This window comes from Nyctereutes procyonoides, unplaced genomic scaffold (assembly GCF_905146905.1).
Source record: "Nyctereutes procyonoides isolate TBG_1078 unplaced genomic scaffold, NYPRO_anot_genome, whole genome shotgun sequence".
In the NCBI taxonomy this organism is placed as follows: domain Eukaryota; kingdom Metazoa; phylum Chordata; class Mammalia; order Carnivora; family Canidae; genus Nyctereutes; species Nyctereutes procyonoides.
The window spans coordinates 6,020,228-6,039,169 of NW_026575144.1; the positions used below are offsets into that span (position 1 = coordinate 6,020,228).

At 41.1% G+C, this 18,942-nt stretch overlaps 1 protein-coding gene across 12 annotated transcripts in view; it reads left to right on the top strand.

Moving 5' to 3' along the window:
- RHOBTB1 (Rho related BTB domain containing 1) overlaps positions 1-18,942 on the top strand; it is a 118,063-nt gene that overhangs the window by 50,646 nt on the left and 48,475 nt on the right. For 6 of the 12 annotated variants that reach the window (XM_055308867.1, XM_055308865.1, XM_055308872.1 and 3 more), the window contains one exon: positions 5,195-5,245. The exons of 3 other annotated variants lie outside the window; for them this stretch is intronic. The gene's annotated coding sequence lies outside the window, so the exon portion shown is untranslated. Of the gene's footprint in view, positions 1-1,171; positions 2,453-2,940; positions 3,118-5,194; positions 5,246-18,942 lie in introns of those variants that run through there. 3 more of the 12 variants (XM_055308871.1, XM_055308869.1, XM_055308875.1) reach the window with 3 other exon arrangements.

An 18,942-nucleotide genomic window follows, 5' to 3' on the forward strand; every position in this document is an offset into this window, starting at 1 on the left:
ACCATGGGTGAACTTCAAGGGCATTATGCTTAGTTAAAAAAAAAAAAAAAGTCAACTGTGTGCTCCCCACTCATGTAACAGTCTCAAAATGGCAAAACTCTGAAGACTGAGAACAGATTAATGTTGAGGGGCTGCAAATACAAAGAGGATTGGATATGGAAGTTCATTTGTGATAGTGGAACAGTCCTGTGTCTTGATTGTGGGAATTTTTTTTAGTACTGTGACTTTGCTAAATATTTACCATAAAAGCTAGTCAAAAGTTTCTACACTGCTTTTGTGCATCACAATCCCAAAAGTGTTTAAATACACAGTGTTGGTTTAATTAAGCTTAAGTACCAATTTTGAATATTTATTAAAAGCTAATGGTATAGATTTTATTAGCTTGCAACAATTTGAGTATGCAAATGTGGATTATTTTACGGTAATAACGAGAACAAGGATACATTTGTGGCAGTGACTCAGGGGATTCTTTGTATTATTCCTTTTCTCTCCTTTCCAGTAGGCATAACAGAGTCTGTGCTTTATGCTCATTTACTTCCACTTTTCCAGAATCAGGGGTTTTATGTGTAATATTTGGGGGCTACAAAGCACCATTGAGACAATCTATTCCTCAGACCCCTACTGTTGTTTGGAAGGACTTTGTAGAACAGTGACTTTTCCTCTGCTTTATGTGGGTCACCGTTTACACCACTTTATTCTCCTAAAAGTTCATCCTGTCAGTGTCCCTCAGATATAGGCATCGACCTGGGTAGTTCCATGATGACTGTTTGTTCTTCGGGCCCTACAGAAGAAGCAGCGTCTGAAAGAACTGAGCCTCTCGGTGCTCCGTGGGAGTGGATGGCATAGGATAGCCTTCCAGTTATGGGTATTTGTATAAGTGTCTTTTTGATCCTAGCACCTGCTTGCTGCTCAGGCATGCCACTTAACTCTTTTTAAATTTATAACTGAGGAAATGAAAGAAAGTGAAGAAAGGCAGGAACCTCATCAGTTGCTGTACTAATTGAGAAGATTGTTTTAAACCTCCTAGGCCGTTGCCTGCCACATGTGAGTGCCACAATACATGATAATTCCCGTTTCTTTTTTTTTAAGACTTTATTTATTTATTTATTTATTTATTTATTTATTTATTTATTTATTTATTCATGAGAGACACACACAGAGAGAGGCAGAGACACAGGCAGAGGGAGAAGCAGGCTCCATGCAGGGAGCCCGATGTGGGACTTGATCCCAGGCCCCGGGATCACGCCCTGAGCGGAAGGCAGACGCTCAACCGCTGAGCCACCCAGGCGTCCCAATAATTCCCATTTCTTCTGAGTTTCTACCCTATTTCTTAGCCCCAGGGCACTTTGAAGAGAAATAGCTTGCAATAAAAAGGAGTGATTGCTAGGAATGAACAGGGTTAATTAACTTTTCTGAAGAAATGTGTTCCTGAAAATAATCTATATTGATTAAACCTCTTAAAACGGGGTCACCTTTTAAATAGACCAAGAGAAGTTTGTTTTGCACCAAGGAAACGATTGCCCCCTCATGTCTCTGTCTTGAAGTTCTTAGAGTAGACCTTTCTGATTGCCTCTTCACTACCGAAAGATGATGGACCCATAACTCCCATTTCCAAAGACGGTTCAGTGGGGGATGACAACCCAACCAGGGGGCCCTTTAGAGGCTCCCTTTTCTCCAGCCCTCCAACACCTCAGGAACACAGTCCTTGAGAATTCCTCGGGGACTGAGGACACATTGTTGCCATCCGTGTAACCCCTTGGTACACAGCGGCCTGTACACAGGTTCACTAAATGAATGAATTCCTTGGGGTAGCTGGACACAGCCATACCTTTATGCCCCAGGTGCCTCTTTATACAGGCTGGGGGTTAGGAGGTCTAAGGCACAGTAATTGTGGCAGGCTGTCTGGAAAGCCTTTGAGGGCCAGGACAAGGGTTGCTTGGGTGCGTGGTCACCTTCTTAGGGCTCAGCAGGGTCCCTGACAGGCGGGCAGGCAGTGAGTATTTGTTGTGTGAATGCATGCAGACGTGCAAACGACCCCGGGTCCTGTCCTCAGAGGTCACTGTCGGCCTAGAAGAGGGAGAAAAGTTCACCAGGAGGGATGGACTGTGCTGGGCTCTCAAGCCATGAGCTCCGAAGCCAATTTCACTTCCTCACTCGGCCATCTGCAGAGGGTTGTCAATCCCCTCTTCGCACGGGTGGTGGTGGGGGGGGGGGTGCGGCCAGGTGGTGCTGACGCCCCCTGCCCCCTGCGGGGACCCCAGGTCACCGAGGAAGGTAACCCAGAGGGGGAGCCCGCCGGCACGTGCAGCCTCCCAGGAGAGGAGGAGGCTGGGCTAACGCAGCCCTTAGTCAGCAGCTGGGCTCGCTTTTGAAACAAAAGCCAATGTCCTCCCTCCCTCGGAGTCCGCGGCCGGCCAGCTCCTGGGGGGAAGCAAGCCATGCTGCCCAGCCGGTTAGTGGCCCAACTTACTTCTCCGGAGCCTGGGGCCAAGCGCCAGCGGCTGTAGGGGTGCGGGCGGGACGCTGGGGGCCGGGACGCGGCGGCGATCGCCCGGGGAAGGGTCGGGGCCCCCGCGCCGCGGTCCCGCGCGGTCCCGCGCGGTCCGCCCCCCGCCCCGGGCCGCGCGTCCCCGGGGCTGCGCGAGGCCGGGGCCCCCTCGCCGCCCGCGCCCCGGCGCACGGGCGCGCCAGGCCCCGGTTTCATGAATGAAATCCAGCCGTGTGGCTATAAATAGCCGCGGAGGCTGCTAACGTCACAGCGAGCGGCGGCCGCCACGGCGGCGGCGGAGCTCGGGGCCCGGCGCTCGGTTCCGCCCGGCTGGCCCGCCCGGGAGCGCGGCGGGGGCGAGAGCGGCCGGGAGGGCGGGGGGGCCGGGGCCGGGGCCGGGCCCGGGGCGCGCCCCTCGCGGGCGGGGAGCGGGCGGGGAGCCGGCGGCCGCGGCGCCCGGCCGGGCCATGCAGCCTTTGTGCAAAGTTGGGCGGCGGGCGGCACGCGGCGCGCTGGGGTCCCGCTCGCCCGCGGCCGCGCGCAGTCGCGGCTGCTGCTGAGTGGCGGGGACCCCCCGCGCCCCGCAACCCTTGAGGGCGGAGAGAGCTCGCGTCTCGCTCGGCTTCAGGGTAGGTTCTGTGTCGTGAGCGCGCTGTGCTAGGAAACTTCTTCCCGGAGCAGCGGCCGCGGAGCCGCCGGCGCCCGGGCCCCAGGGGCGGCGCCCCGAGGCAGCGAGCAGCGGCTCCGAGCCGCGTGGGAGCCGCGTGGGCGCCGCCCGCGCCTCCCCGCGGGCCCGGGGCGCTCGCAGCCGGGGCGGGCCGCGGGGCTCCCAGCAGCGCCCGCACAGCCGCGCCCCTCCTCGGAGCCGAGAAAATGCCCCGCGGGCGCCCTCAGCGCGCGGGGCTGCGCGGGCGGGGGAGGTGCCGCGGGGGCCGAGAACCGCGGCGGGGAGCCGACCCCGGGCGCCTGCACCCGCCCTCGGGAGCCGACTGGGCGGCCCGCAGCCGGGCGCTCCCCACCCCCAGCCCCGTGTCGGTGGAGTCTGTTGTGAGTTGCCGTGGCAACAGTAGGAGCTGCCACGAGGGGCTTGCAAAACACCTTACCTTGCGTGTCTGTGTGCTCGGGGAGAACAATGGGGTGAGGGGTGGAGAGGGGAGATGCTGCAGACTAGGGAATCCAACGCCCTCTCCAAAAAAAAAAAGAAAGAAAGAAAGAAAAAGAAAAAAAGAAAAGGAAGTGGAAGTGGAAGGAAGGCACAACCATGCAAAAATATATCATTAGATCCTACTTTTAGCTGCGCCTTTTCTATCCTCAGCAGTATCAAACATCTCAACTGAGGAGCAATGTCAATATTTAGACTTGGACACGCCAGAAAGTTAGAAGGGAGCGCCAAGCGCAGGGTTTTGACTTGGCTTTGCACGTCAGCACACAAGCTGTGCCTTTCGAGCTGACTGTACACATTTGCCGGGGGGAGAAGAAAATGCACGAAGGTTGATATATATGCAAAGGCACCCGGACCCAGGAAACTCTAGGAAGTTAAGACACGAGGAGTCTTTTTGACTTTGAACTCGCCCCAACTTGTGCTGCTCATGCAGTTCTGCTGGACCCCGGCCAGATGCTCAACTTGAAGTTTCTCTGGTTGGGGCTCCCCCATCCTCAACCAGGGCTGTGCTGCACACTCTCCACCGTACTGTGGATCCTCTCTAAACCGAAGAGAATATCGTTATCAGTAGTTTCCATCTTTGTATAAAGTCCTCTCACTATCAGCAGATAAAAATAGCCAATAGGCTGTGTTTGTTGACCTCGGCAAGCTCTAGGCTTTTCTAAACATACATTCGTAAGTTTGTTTGCAAACACTCTTTAGAAATTTGGGATTACACTTCCTTTCCAATAACTCTGTAGATTCCTAAGAGTCGCTGGTTGCTAGAAAATAAACACAAGTTCTTTTCAGTGTAAATAAGGTCTGCCTACTGCTCTGCAGGTGGAGTAGGCAGTAAATTATTATATTAGGTTGCCTCTGAGATTCCTGGATCCTATTTAAGCATACTAGTGGGAAAGGGGTTTAACCAGTTCCTCTTGGTGTGGAACACTGAAAAAATCATTGGGAAGCAATAAAATCATGGTCAAAGTTCTTCTAAATGTGCCCATTGGTGGTTATTTTCCCAGATTCTGAAGGTAGTGTAAATTTAAGTACGTAAGGCTGTATGTGATCACAGAGGTGAAAATAGAAGCACAGGTAATCTGATGCTGTTGGCCCAATAACACAACTTGTAAACTATACACATAGAATTTAATAGGAAAAACTAGAACCGTTTGACCTTTCACTTAAGCCAATATTGCCCCCAAATGTTATTTTGGAGGGTTAGTGTGTCCACTTCTCTGACTTCTGTATGGTAAAATGCCTGGAAGTTTTTCCTTTTTCCCTTCCCTTCCGTGGGTCTGGGCCAAGTGCTTTTTTTGTATCATCCCCAAATGTTCAGAAATATATTTTCACAAATGCTACAAAATGTTAACCTAGCTATTTCGGGATGTATTTGACCCAAAGAAATGCCACTTTAACACTGGTATTTAGCAAAAGTGAAGCAAACTCTTGCCCTTTGGGGGGTGGAGGGGGAAAAAATGTGCGGTGAAAATTTTAGTGGCTCCCTACGTGTTCCTTCTTGGGCAGCAGTAGGACTTAACAGGTGTTTCTCTTTTTTTATGTAGGTAAGTCCAGCTGTGAGCAGGGTGTTCTGTTCTTCACTTCCAGAAAGCCAGGTCAGTGTCTCTGTGCAAACCTATGACCGATTGATGACACCTTGTATCTAATTCTGAACATGGATTTCAGAACAGATTACCCAGTCATTTGTCTTAAAACAATTTGTCTTTACCGTCTTTTCATGGACTCAGTTATGAACATCACAAGTTCAATGATTAATAAAATTATTTTCTTTACTCTGTGAGTAAAATGGTACTAAAATGGACCTTGAATCAGTTTGTGCTTTATGACTTTTTGAGGGGTGTGGGGATCAAAGGGATGCCAGAATCACTGAGGATGCTGAGGATCTGGGTGCCTGATAATTAAGATTTTACTTCTATCCTAATCTTGGCACTCTAGAGCTGGAAGAAACTTGATATAATAATAGCACATATATTTTAGCATGAATCAAAGTTGGGAAAATGTGTTGCATTCTTTACATTTATGTTCTCATTGTGCATCTGGAAAAGAAAAGAAAAGAAAAAAAAACCCTGTGGAGTTTAACTACTCTCTTGATCCCCAAAAGACTTGTGAAGAGTTAGAAATTCAGAAAGGTTAGATAATATATTCAATTCCTACTTTTAGGAAATGGAAGAAATAGGATTTAAAAAAAAAAATTCTGTCTTACACTAAAACCTAGACTTTCTAGTTGAAAAATTCTTCTCTAGTAGGGAAATTGAGGCCAGGAAAGGTTAAGTGACTTGCATAAGATAACTTGGTAATTACAGCTCATCTAATAACACTGAAATGGCCCAACTGTTGCAAAGAATAAATACCCTTCTCTTAAATAAAGCGGTGTGATAATAAGCTTTCATGTGTACTTTCTGGCATAACACTGTCTAAGATTTAAGAAAGTTTTTATGAGGGGATCTCCCATCCTAAGATCTTACAGAAAGACTTAAAAGGCAAGATATTAAACATTCATGTATGAAAAATTAAAGGATAAATCAAGATCATACATGTCAAAAGGCTGAATTGGAAGGTCAATGGTATGGTTTACAAGAAGTTCTGCATTTTCCACTCCATGGGATTACTTTGCAACTCCGTCTATGCATAGAAATTTCAAGCACATATTTTGTCTGGATAGATGACAAATGAGTGAGAGTTTAGGAAAATACAGAAGGTAGAATTTCAACCCAACAGAGAGAGATTATGCAGTCATCTAGAACTGCTAAATTACAGTATCTCAAAGCTCAAAGGTGTTATTGCTTCAGAAAGCATTGTAACAAAATTGTGAGCTGTTTGAATCTGGACAGCATCTTTGAGAACATTACTACTTAGCATGATACTTTAAAAGTACTCAATTCCTTTTGGAATTTTAATTTGTCTAAAATGTGCCATGTAGATAGATTTAGATGCATAATAGATAAATCCCAACCAAAGTCCTGAAAATGACCAGTAAAGTTAAGCAGGACATTTTCAGTTTTTACCCACCCTGACGGCCTTCTCTTCCCATCTTGCCTACCTTTTGTAGAATAATTTCTAACGTTTGTCAATCCTTCTTAGGGGGTATTATATAAAGGAGTAATATGAAAATGAAATGGGGAACAGATTAGTAAAGAAAACCTTAATTTATCATCTTTAAAAAAAAATGTACTGATATCCCCAACTCAGCTAATAGCCCTAAAAGGTTACTTAGCTAAGAGATACTTTTAAGCATTTAAGGGGTTGCTATAAGCTGTCCTACAACAGGTTTGTCCTGTACAAGTTGTTACATAGTGTATCATTACAGAATAGAGCTTAAGAACACTGAGAAGATCCCATTGCAGGTTAAGACCTCACCGTCAACTGATATTTGGTTAGCTGTGCCAGTGCTATGTCATAAAAATATCAGTATAGCAACTCTAAACCTGTAATTATTGAAAAAGTAAAATTAGGGGCACCTGGCTGGCCCAGTCAGTAGAGCATATGACTATTGATCTCGGGGCCCTTAATTCGAGCCCTATGTTGGGCATAGAATTTACTTAAAAAAAAAAAAATCTAAAAATAAATAAATAAAAAGTAAAATTATACTGTGAGTCATATGTTAACAAGACCTTATAATTAGCATGTTATCCCTAATAATAATTTAATTAGCAATCATCCGTTTGCTGTATTGAACTTCAGAAGGCTTTGGTTAATTAATGTGCTTGACCTATCTCGAAACATGGGTGGAAACACTTGAAATTTCATTGTTTTTCGCTCAGGAAGTTTGCCTATAGAAAACAGCAGAATTTTTAAAAATCTTTTCTATTGCTGTTCTTTTAGAAAACAGGCAGTTGAGTCTCATTATTTGCAGGCCTCACTCTGGCTTCATGTAATAGGGTTTAAAGAGTACAGGTAATCTGAATTTGGTTTTTGTGTTCATCTTCTTTACTCCACTCAGGCTCCCCACAAACCTCACAACACCAAAACAAAACTGGAAGAAGGAAAGAAAATGAAGTCAGAAGAAGTGGCTTTTGTTGTGTTAGAGGTGGGCAGGGGAGGCCAAGAGGCAGTCACTCAATGGACAGGATGTGTATACACTGTTTAATTATATGTCAGCATCACAAGTTTGTTTTTTTTTTTTTTTAGTTTATAAACAAAGTCATCACCACTCTTCCTGAAATCCTGTGTTCCCTGTGCACATGGCAGAAATTGGGAAATAGGCAAATAAAAAAACTGAAATGAACTGGGTATAGCAGCCACTGTTTCCAGATGTCCTAGGACACTTCTATCTCCAAATGTTCCCTCCAGCTGTCCCATCAAGCACATTATCATATCTCTGGTAGGGTTTTATCCACTAAGGGGTGAATTAGGAAGTTTTATAAAGAAAGAGATGCCAGTAGGTCCAGAAGAAATAATTACGTTTCTCCACTCTGCACCTGTGTTTATTCATTGCATAGACACAGGTTAATGCCAAGTTCCCAGTGCTAATGAGGTTACCATCTCAGGCTCCATCCCTCTGTGAATAAGGTTCCTTTGAATTGTTACTCAACCATAGTCCAAGCCCCTAATGAGCACTGGAAGAATAATAACCAGCGATTATTATGCTCCTACTAGATGCCAGGCATTTTACTGCATTTCAACTAATTATCATTATCCATTCCAATTCTATGGGAGCAAAAAATGGAACTCAGATATGTTAAGGTCAAAGAGGTAACAGGAGTTAGAAAGAGATTCGCACCCAGGTCTGCCCAAGAACTTGAATACATATTTGGCTTTAAATGAACTCCTGGGGGTAGGGGAGAGAAACACTTTAAACCATTTCATTCCAGCTTACTTTTGCAGATGGTAGAGTGCAGGAGTCAAATGATTATTCTTACTGAGGGTTTTTCGTTTTGTTTTTTGTTTGTTTATTTATTTTTAATCTAACTTGAACCACGTAGCAGACTTGTCTGTACAAATTTGTTAACTCTCCAGGTCATTTCTAATATATTTTGACTGAAGTCAAATCTTAAGCAGTTGAGTCATAGAGTGTGGAATCATGGATCCAGAAAGGTCCTCAGAGATACGTAAGACGACCTCATGTAAGTGAAAAAAACTGCCTCCCAGAGAAGTGATCTAGTTTACCCACTCTCCTAGTTAGTAACTGACACAGCTGGAAGTGAACCCAGGTTCCCAAGTCCCAGCGCAGGACTTGATTCTAATATAAAGCATTGCCTGAAAAGTGCCAAGTCTTCCAAACCCTCCCACGTAGCCAAAATTACAACTATCAAGTATGAAATCCATCAGAAACCTAAGATACATCCAGAAATGGGAGATAAGAGGATTCCAACAGTGTAAAGATACAGTGAGCACCGAGAAAAAGCTCACTTCTCTGCATTGACGTGGATGCAGAGCAGTCTTCCTGCTGACTTAAAGCAGCCCCACTCGCATCCCTTCCACCCTGTCTCCGTGAACCATCTGTCTTAATTAAGTATGGAGCTTTTCCATTTGTCTGTGGAGCTCTGGTTTCTCACTAACTCTGTGACAGGGAAATACTTCTTGGACCTCATTTTTTTCTAACCTATAAAGTAAGGACCATATCACGTCTTTTAGAGAATTGTGCAGACAGATGTTATGAAATCATACATGTACCGCATATAGTAGGTACTTAGTAAGGGATAGTTCTCCTCTTAGCCTTCCTAGTATTTCAAAGGAAAATGTTATCATTTTTTTCCCCTTAAATGAACTAGAGCTGTTTGAATTCTGATATTGTAAGGGGTTGTTAGAGTAACCTTTTTTTCCTGGGTAAAAAACATGCCCAGTGGTCTCTTGGGGTACCAGTGGCCCAGTCACAATGACATTTTTTTTTCCTTGCGCTCTAGGGTTGCCACAATGTACTCGAATAATTTTAATTGCCTCAGTATCTGCCACAAAAGTAACACCAGGCTCCTCTTGGAGATTTGTGGCTCCCATTTCCTTCCAGACACTGTTGAAGTATCGGACATGCTCTCCAGGTAGACCCTTGCATCTCAGAGCAACTACTATATTTTCAGCCAAGTAACTAAGAAATACTTCCAGAGAATATTATTGCCAGTAGAACATTCTTGCTTTTAATTTCAAAATACGTGAGACTTGCCTGCCGTCATTTCAGTTAACTCAAGCATTAAGTACTGTCTGTGCTCTGGCCCTGTCTTTTCGTCGTGTGTTGCTGACGGATCTATCGATAGGAAAAACATAAGCACTACAATTTCCCCTTTCACCCTCAGCGCTTGATAACTACCCTGGCCTAAATTACATCTCTGGGAAGTGTTTCATCACACTCCTCTCCCCAGCTGCCACGCTGTGTCATGTGGCACTCACTGCCCTGCTTCAGATTTTTGGAACCAAGTCTTTGGCAGCACATCCTATTCGTCACATACATGGAGGAAAGCCACTGTGGTGGTTTTTCTTACTTGTACTTTCTCCCCCTTTTTAAAAGACTTATAATCCCAAGTGGCCCAGGATGGCCTTTATTTTCCTGGTGACATAGTCTTTCCCTCTGAGTGTTTGACGAGGGTAAATTGCAAGATGTATATCCTTTTCTTTGGGTTTAGGGCTGGCAGTTATGTGTTGTCTCCTATGCTGTGAAGTGGCCAAACTGGTGCTAGCTGCTTCGAGATGACCAGTTGCTAGATTGCCCCTAGCCTGACTGCTAGTCTTAGATTGGTTATATAAATTTCAGTTCATATCGAGGAGTTTATTATTAAGGCAATGCTCCTCAGACTTCGGTGTGCATACGGATCACTGGGGCATCTTGATAAAATGCAGATTCTGATTCAGGTGGGACCTGAGACAATGCGCTTCTCACAAGCTACCCATCAATGCCAAAACTGCTGGTCTGAGGACCATATTTTGAGTAGTGAAGGTCTAAAGTGTAGGTGTTACTATAGCCTATGCTGGAACTCATGCCTCACAGACTGTTAGACTCCCACCTTATTTTGTTTGCTTGTTTCTTAAATCATAATAGACAATCATGGAATCTTAAACATGGAAGGGATGTACACGGCAGTGTGCTAGTAAATCAACCTGTTCTCTGGGGGGGAAAAATGCATTTATGTGCATACATAAGTCGATTATAAATTTTACTGACATAAAGAATGTATGTAGCACACACTTTGCAAATAATAAAAAAATACACAATACTCTTTATTGTAAATTCCATAAAGCCAGTTGGGTTTTACAGAATGCTTGTTGGGTTTTGCTGAACTGTTTTATCCATAACCTATCTGCAGTACAATTGATGAAGGGATGTAATTCCCATATAAATGTTGGTTGATGTTTTGCCTTATGTTAATGAGCAAGATAAAAGTTTAATAACAAAGACATGTCGGAACTCTACTCATTTATCAAAGATAGACTCTTCTCTGCTGCACGAGATAATAGCTTCTAAATAGTGTAAAGATAGTTCCTTAAAGTTTCTATTGACAATGTAATAGCTGCACATGTAATACACTTTTAAGATTAATCTGCATTGTTAACATTTTTTAATCATTTTCTTAAATCAAGACAAGCAACAAAGCAAGCCCTGAATTGTACTGCTTGCCAGTTTCTGTGGTGTAAAGACTCCCACCATGGCCAGTTTCAAGTTATTGTTGTGACTGATTGTGAAGCTGGGGAGAGATGGCCCAGTAGCCCACTGCTGCATACTATTTCCACCATACAAACAAAATTGAGATCAGTAACCTCAAAATGTAGGTAACAGTGAAATGCAATAAAATAATTAGAAAAAGATGAGATTGAGTATTCAGTAGTACCTTTGTCTTTAGTATAATTTATGTAATTGAAACTTTATATAATTTAGTTTTTAATACTGACCCTATTTTATTTATGTTTATTTATTTTTTATTGAAGTACAGTGACACAAAATGTTACATTAATTTTAGGTGTACAACATAGTGACTTGACAGCTCCATACATTATGCTTTAACAGGCTTGCAAAAATCCTGAAAATTTAACAACTAGTTCTCATGAGCTAGTGGGGGCTGGCTCCAGCACACCGCTAGATATAGATCATCCAGTTGAGTGATTCTCAACCTTTGCATCGGAATACCCCCAGGAAAACCATAATCTACAGTCAGTAGATTTTTGTTAGGGCCTAGGAATCTGAATTTAAAACATTTTTATTGACATGTGTCTTATTAAAGAAAAATACAAAAATCAGAAGTATATAACTTAAAAGAATTTTCACAAACTGAACAGACACACATAAGCAGCACCTGCGCACAGAAACAGAAAATCACCAGCGCCCGGAAACTCTTTTTAAATCCCTATCCAGTCATTTCCCAACCCAGGTAACCACTAGCTTGGCTTCTAATACGATGGACTCATTGTGCCTGCTTTTGAACGTTTACGTAAACAAAATCTCTTTAGTGTCTGGCTTCTTCTCCTCAATATTATGTTTGCGAGGTTTATTCATAATGTATGTAGCAGGAGTTCATCCATTTTGTTATAGTCTGTGTAGTATCCTGGAGCTCAATTTATTATTTATTTATCCGTCCTACTGCTGGGGGGTTGTTTCCAGCTGTTTGCTATTATGAATAGTGCTGTCAGGAATATTCTTGAGACACCTGGCTGGCTCAGTCGGAAGAGTGTGTGACTCTTGATCTCGGGATCATGGGTTTGAGCCCCATGTTGGGTGTGGAGATTACTAAAAAAAATAATTAAACCTTTTTTAAAAAAAAAAAAAGAATATTATTGTACAGGCAGCAGTACCTAAAGCAAAACTAAACAAATCCCCCCAATAATTTTAATAAGCATCTGATCTCTTGATTGCCTTCTCTACAGCTCCCCCTCCTCTCTTATTTCTCATATAATATGACCAAGGCTATTGATTCTTTTGTGTGAATGTAATTTTAGGACCATAAGCCATGAAGCTGTGTGTTTCCATTCATTACAGTATGTTCTCCGGGCTCTTTTCAATTTACGTTCACCAACTCCCCCTTTCATCAAGACACCGGCTCTTGTGCACTCTAAATAGGGATGAGATTTGGCCTCACATCAATAGCACAGAGGAATAATAGATACAGTGGAGATGCAGCCAAGGCTAAATTTGGCAGCTGATCATTAAGGCTCCTGGAAAGAGGCTTCAAAGAAGGGGAATTGTTTCCTTTTGTGTATATCAAACAAAAATCAACAGTGAACCCTTTGAATATTTCAGATTCTAATATTTTTAAAAATCCATTTATTTGAAGTAGACCAGCAACTCTCATCTGAAAGAGAACTGAAATCTCTCAAAGTCTGATGACTTGATCTGGAAAGATTAGAGAAGGTTTTCCCTTTGGCTTGTTCCTATACCTGGGGATCAGCAGGTGTATTCTTGCTACATTGTTCTAGGCTGAGTGGCTGTATAGTTCTGTGTGTGTACATTTGGGTCTATTGAGATGTTAGTTCCTTTGATTTCAGTCAAGGGAGCTGAATGACCAGGAGCTGCAGGATGATATTGTTGATGAGTGAGATGGCTGCTCAGTATTTAAAGAAAGGTTCCAGGAGCAGCAGGCACTGAAAGGCACTTCACATAAAGCTCTCAAGGTATGCAGAGAGGAGGTATTAATTCCACATAATGAAGGAAGAATGTATTTGCACACAAATATTCTAGTCCCTGGTTTTCCTATCCCCCATCCTCACTTTTTTGTAAATTTTTTTGTTATAAAATCCCTTCGTTATTATAGAAAAGATGAAATATATAAGATAGGAAAAAAAGGAGAAAAATTTAAATCAATTCATAATCCTAATTGGCATTAATATTTTAATGTTTCTTTATCCCAAATGTTGCAGTATGTATTTAGGTAAATAATTTTTAAGGAATGATGTTATTCTGTATATTATTATGTGATCCTTTTTCATTTAAATGTTTATCATGAGCATATGACAAAAAATATACTTATAACACATTTTTTGTTGGCTGTATACTGTCCTATTTTGTGGACCTTTAGTGTTGTGGGGTTTTTTTAACCACTGTGTGGCTGGATTTCAAAAATTGTTCCCAATATCTTGTTTCCACAAATAGTGATATGATAACATTCCTTTAATGGAATCTTTTTGTATACCCTAATTATTTATCTAGGAATAAAGTCTTATAATTGGATGAAAGTTATGGACATTTTAAAGTCTTTTGAGTGTCAGGTGCACTACAGAATAATGGTATAGTAATTTTTCCACTCCCACAAACAGTTTCTCATTCTGCTTTTTAAAAATGTACAATCTTTCATGTAATAACTCTTACCTAGAGTTGGAGGCTATAGGAACATGTCCTGAAATTATTAGCTGGAATCTATGCATTAATGTCAGCCAGAAACCTCCAATAAAATATAAGATTTTAAAGAGTGTTTTTTTGTCCACCAACACTTTTGTATTTATGGTCTAATTTTACTAAGAAATCCTGGGGGAGTAGGGGAGACAATTTTCTTCATTTGTCTGAATCAGAGCATAACCTAATCCTAACTGGCATATTATAGTCTCCTAAATGATTAAATGCAATTGCTTCATTGTCATCCTATGTGAAGGTTTCACAGCTAGTGGTCTCTCTGGTACTACAGAAGCTGACCCAGTGACATCTTTAGAGAATGCTTTCAATGAACAAGTGACTACAGAACACTACAGAGACTTTTCTTCATTAGGATGGATTTTTAAGCATATCTAGTCTACACACTTGATATTAGCTTTCTCAAATGAGCACTTACAACTTTGACATGTCTCTGAGGATTTAACCAGTATTTAATTATTAATTCTTGACAAAGCTTCCTGATCCAGCCCTTATGCTGAGGTTCACACATGGGCCCTCCAAAATCAATGCATAGTATCTTCTGTTGTTTCAATTCTTTTAACCTTGGAAAAATATATTTAAGTATAACATAAGGGAGAATTGTATACAGATCACAAGTATACAGTTTGATGAGTTTGTGAAAACCGAACATACTTATATAACCAGCACTTAGATCAAGAAGTGGATATCAGAAGCATCCCATTTCTGGTTACCACCTCACTGCACCTCTGTGTGCAGTGCTTAGATCAAGAAGTGGATATCAGAAGCATCCCATTTCTGGTTACCACCTCACTGCACCCTCTGTGAAATGCTCCAAATTTATGTCCTGGGTAAGTCATTCATTTACAGAATTTGATTTTTCACTGAACCCTTAACTTTATAAGAGCTAGCTGCAGTGATTTTGATCAAGCTATTTCCCTTGTAACTAAAAATATGTAGAATCTGCCTCTCCAAGTAAAGATTATAACATTAAATTTGTGCACTGAACATGCATCAATATTTATATGTTTGTGATTTGCAGGTATACAAATACACATACTGCATGCATAAAAACAGATTTGGAACTTCTTTTTTCTTTTAATGAATGTAAAGCTAAATTATACTATATTGACCCAAGCTTAAAGTATCTTAACTACAATTGATTATCATCGAATATTTCATATGATATGGTTCCAAAGAATTTCTTAAAATTGCTCACTTTTGTTACTATAAGTATTTCCTCTGAACACTCAAAATTTAAAAGCCAAGAATTTTTCATCTTCTCTTTGAAATATATAGGTGTCTTGGGTGTCTACCACTGTCTCTATATGGTTAAATTTCTTTGTCTGATATTCGGCTAGATTATCATTTAGATTCCTATGGGTTTTTTTTTTTTGTTTTGTTTTGTTTTTTTTAGTTGAGACCTTGGGTCAGAAAAAAACAAGTTTAACAGCATCACAAGCTTTATAAATATATGATTTTAAAGAACAGTTCATACATCATAAAAAATCATTTATTATTATTGGCTTGTATCTGTAGGCTTATTAGAATTCACAATCAATGGTTATACTTATGTACTCATTAGTTTTTTAAAAGGCCAAAATATCTCTCCAATTAAAGAATATGCTTAAGAATATTATTCATCCATAAAAAGTAATGAAGCACGAATACATGCTGTAACATGAATGAACTTGAAAGCATTGTGCTCAATAGAAGAAGACAGACCCAAAAGGCTGCATATTGTATGATTTCCCTTATAAAAAATATCCGGGGGTGCCTGGGTGGTTCATTGGTTTAAGAGTCTGCCTTCAGCGCAGGTCATGATCCTGGGGTGTGAAATCGAGCCCCATATCGGGTTCCCTGCTCAGCGGGGAGCCTGCTTTTCTCCCTCTCCCTCTGTCCCCCCCCACACACACACACACTCACACACACACTCATGCCCTCTCTCTCTCTCTCTTTCTCTCTCAAAATGGATGAATAAAATCTTAAAAAAAAAAAAAAAAGTCCAGATTAGGCAAATTCATAGAGACAGCGAATTAGTGGTTTCTAGAGCTGAAGGGAGAGAACAGGTCGGCTGCTAATGGGCACAATGTTTTCTTTCTGGGATGATGAAAGTGTTTCAGAATTAGATAGTGGACAGGGTTGTATAGTTTTGTAGGCATAACAAAAATCCTAGAATTGTATACTTTAAAAGGGTGTGTTTTCTGACAATGACTTTTATCTCATTTTTTTAAAAGGTAATATATTTTCATCATTGAAAATTTGGAAACTAAAGGAAAGTGGAAAAATGACAAGTTATAGCCCTGTTACCAACAACAGTCACTGTTATCTGTTGAGTGTCCTTCCTTCCAGTTTACTTTACATATATTGCTGTTGCAGGAAGAACAGCTTCCCTTTTGATAACGGAGACACAACTATTAAATCTTAAGTATTCACATATTAATATCCATCCATTCTGCCCCTCCCCTTGAAAGTAAAAAAGGGTGGGTCCACGGGAGATCCACTTAGATGATGGAAGGGAATAATGATGGAGATAGAAGTGAAAGAAGCAGAGAGCCATAGTCAGCCCTGTCAGGAGTTTTGCTGCAAGATGCCTGAAAGGTCATGGTAATCACATCCCTCTGTAATCTTAAGTACCCACGTTTTTTCTTGGCTTTCTAAAAGTCACATTCATGTTTCTTTTAGCTATGTCACTGTGCTTAGATGGTACTTAGAGTGAAAGAACAAAGAGGCCCAATTCTATTTGACTTGCATGTATTTGCTTATTTTATATAGTTTTCATCAATGTTTTTTAGATTGCTATCCTGCACTTGCCCCATGGTAGTGTAACATTAGCACTTCTCCATATGATTGCAAACTCAACATAGACATGATTTTAAATAATTACAATCTTAATAGAGAAGACTTGTTGGACATTCTCTTGATGGGAGGTATAGTGATTAAAATACTTTACAAGCATTATCTAATTTAATCTTTACAACAACGCATCCAGGGAGGCAATTATCCCCAGTTTACAGATAAGGAAATAGAAGTTTAGAGAGATTAAGTAATTGGCCCAAGATCAGTTAGCAAGGCCTTAATTATTCCCTCACTTGTCATAGATTTGGGTGGTTTTCATTTTTTTTCTTAGTCTTAATAAAGATGTGATAAATATATTTGTTTTTAAAACATTTTCTGTTTATGAAGTCATTTCTTTAGGTGGATATATCAGAAAATATTTTTAAAAATTTCCGAGTGGTTGAGGTTTTTTTTTGCTGTTGTTGTTAATAAAACCTTTCCTTTTAACTTTTTCATTTATTTTTTGGGGTTAGGGAATTTAGTTGATACAACTTCTGCTTTGGGGGATTTTTGTCCTTCTGGTGGGTTAGTCAACCTCTGTAAGTGTGCCAAGAACACTTGAAAAGAAAGTGCACTCTCTTCTCAGGTTTTTTTTTTTTTTTTTTTAATGTGGGATCTGTTCATTTATCACTACTTTTTATGCTATTCAAGGCCTCCGTGTGTTGTTTTCCATTTTTGCTTTCTTTTTTTTTTTTTTAAAGATTATTTATTTATTCATGAGAGACAGAGAGAGAGGCAGAGACATAGGCAGAGGGAGAAGCAGGCTCCATGCAGGGAACCCGACGTGGGACTCCATCCCAGGACTCCAGGATCACGCCCTGAGCCGAAGGCAGGCGTTAAACCACTAAGCCACCCAGGGATCCCCACCCGTTTTTGCTTTCTTAATCTGATGTTGATTCTGATTTTTTATCTCATACATGTCAGTTATTTTCATTAGTTTCTCCTTATAGAGGTTTTCTTCATTTTTATTGTATGCCTTTGGTTTGTGAAGGTTCTTTATTAACTGTAATTTTATGAATTGCCCTCTTTTTTACCTTCCAAATTATCATTTACAGATAATTTTTCTATGCCATTTTGAAACCAAAATCAAAATAACATTGAAGGCTAGTTTTATATTTTCATTGGCTTTGGTTTCCATAGTCCTTTTAAACTGAAATACCCTCATTTTTTTTTTAATTTTGAATTATCTCTAGGTATTTTGTCAAGTATCTTTGAGCAGTTTAATTCCTTAAAGAAATCTGAGTTTTTGCTCCCTGAGTCTTTGATATCTAAAAATAGCTTTATGATCCTTTTACATAAATAACAATTTGACCAGATTCAGAAACTTGTTATTTTTCTATGAAGGCTATGTGTTTTTCTCTTGTCTTAAAGTAGTGTATTGGTGAAGTGTGTGGTCATCCATATTATTATTTCTTTATAGAAAAAAAATGTTTTTTGGCCATTAGTCTTAGAGGATGTTTTGCTAAGGTGTTTGCAGGATTATTATACAGTTTCTCTGGCATCGATATTTAAACATTTTACTGAAAAATAGAGACATCTATAGTCATCTTCTTACTTTCTCCTTCTTCTCCCCGCCCCATCCTCCTTTTTGTATTGGGACAATTTGGTCTATTCAGCCACACTTTACTCCCTGAGTTCCCCCCAGAAGCCATAGCATCCAGGGGATTGCTTATCTACTGTCAGCCTCCTCATCATCTTCCATGACATCATTTTCAGATGGCCTTCCTTCTGTCCTTAGAGTTCCTCATGTTTTGCCTGTGCCTCACTAATCCAATTTACTACATCTTCAAGGCTATTTACTGTTGCCAGTATGACTTTTACTTTGGCGATCTTGTTTCTCATGTATACTTGGCCTTTACTTATCTGGTCTTATTGCCTACTTAGAGCTTCATCTGCTGTAAGTTTACACAACTGCATTATCTTCTTTTCCAGGATCAACTACATGGTTCAGATATTTTTTAAAAACTTTTTTCTTTTGCTATTTCTTATAGCACATATACTTAACTAGAAGACCTTTCTTCTAAGTCTTTAGCGAAACGGCTTGTCCTTTTCTACATGTCAGGGTTTTTAATAGATCATATGTTAAATGGTCTCTGTTTACTTCATCCATCTAGAGACAGATTTCTGGTGGCCAAGGGCTGAATTATATCTGATGCTTGCATCTCCAGGGCTCTGTTGGAGACCAAATTGGGGCTCTGTAATGAACCCACGCAG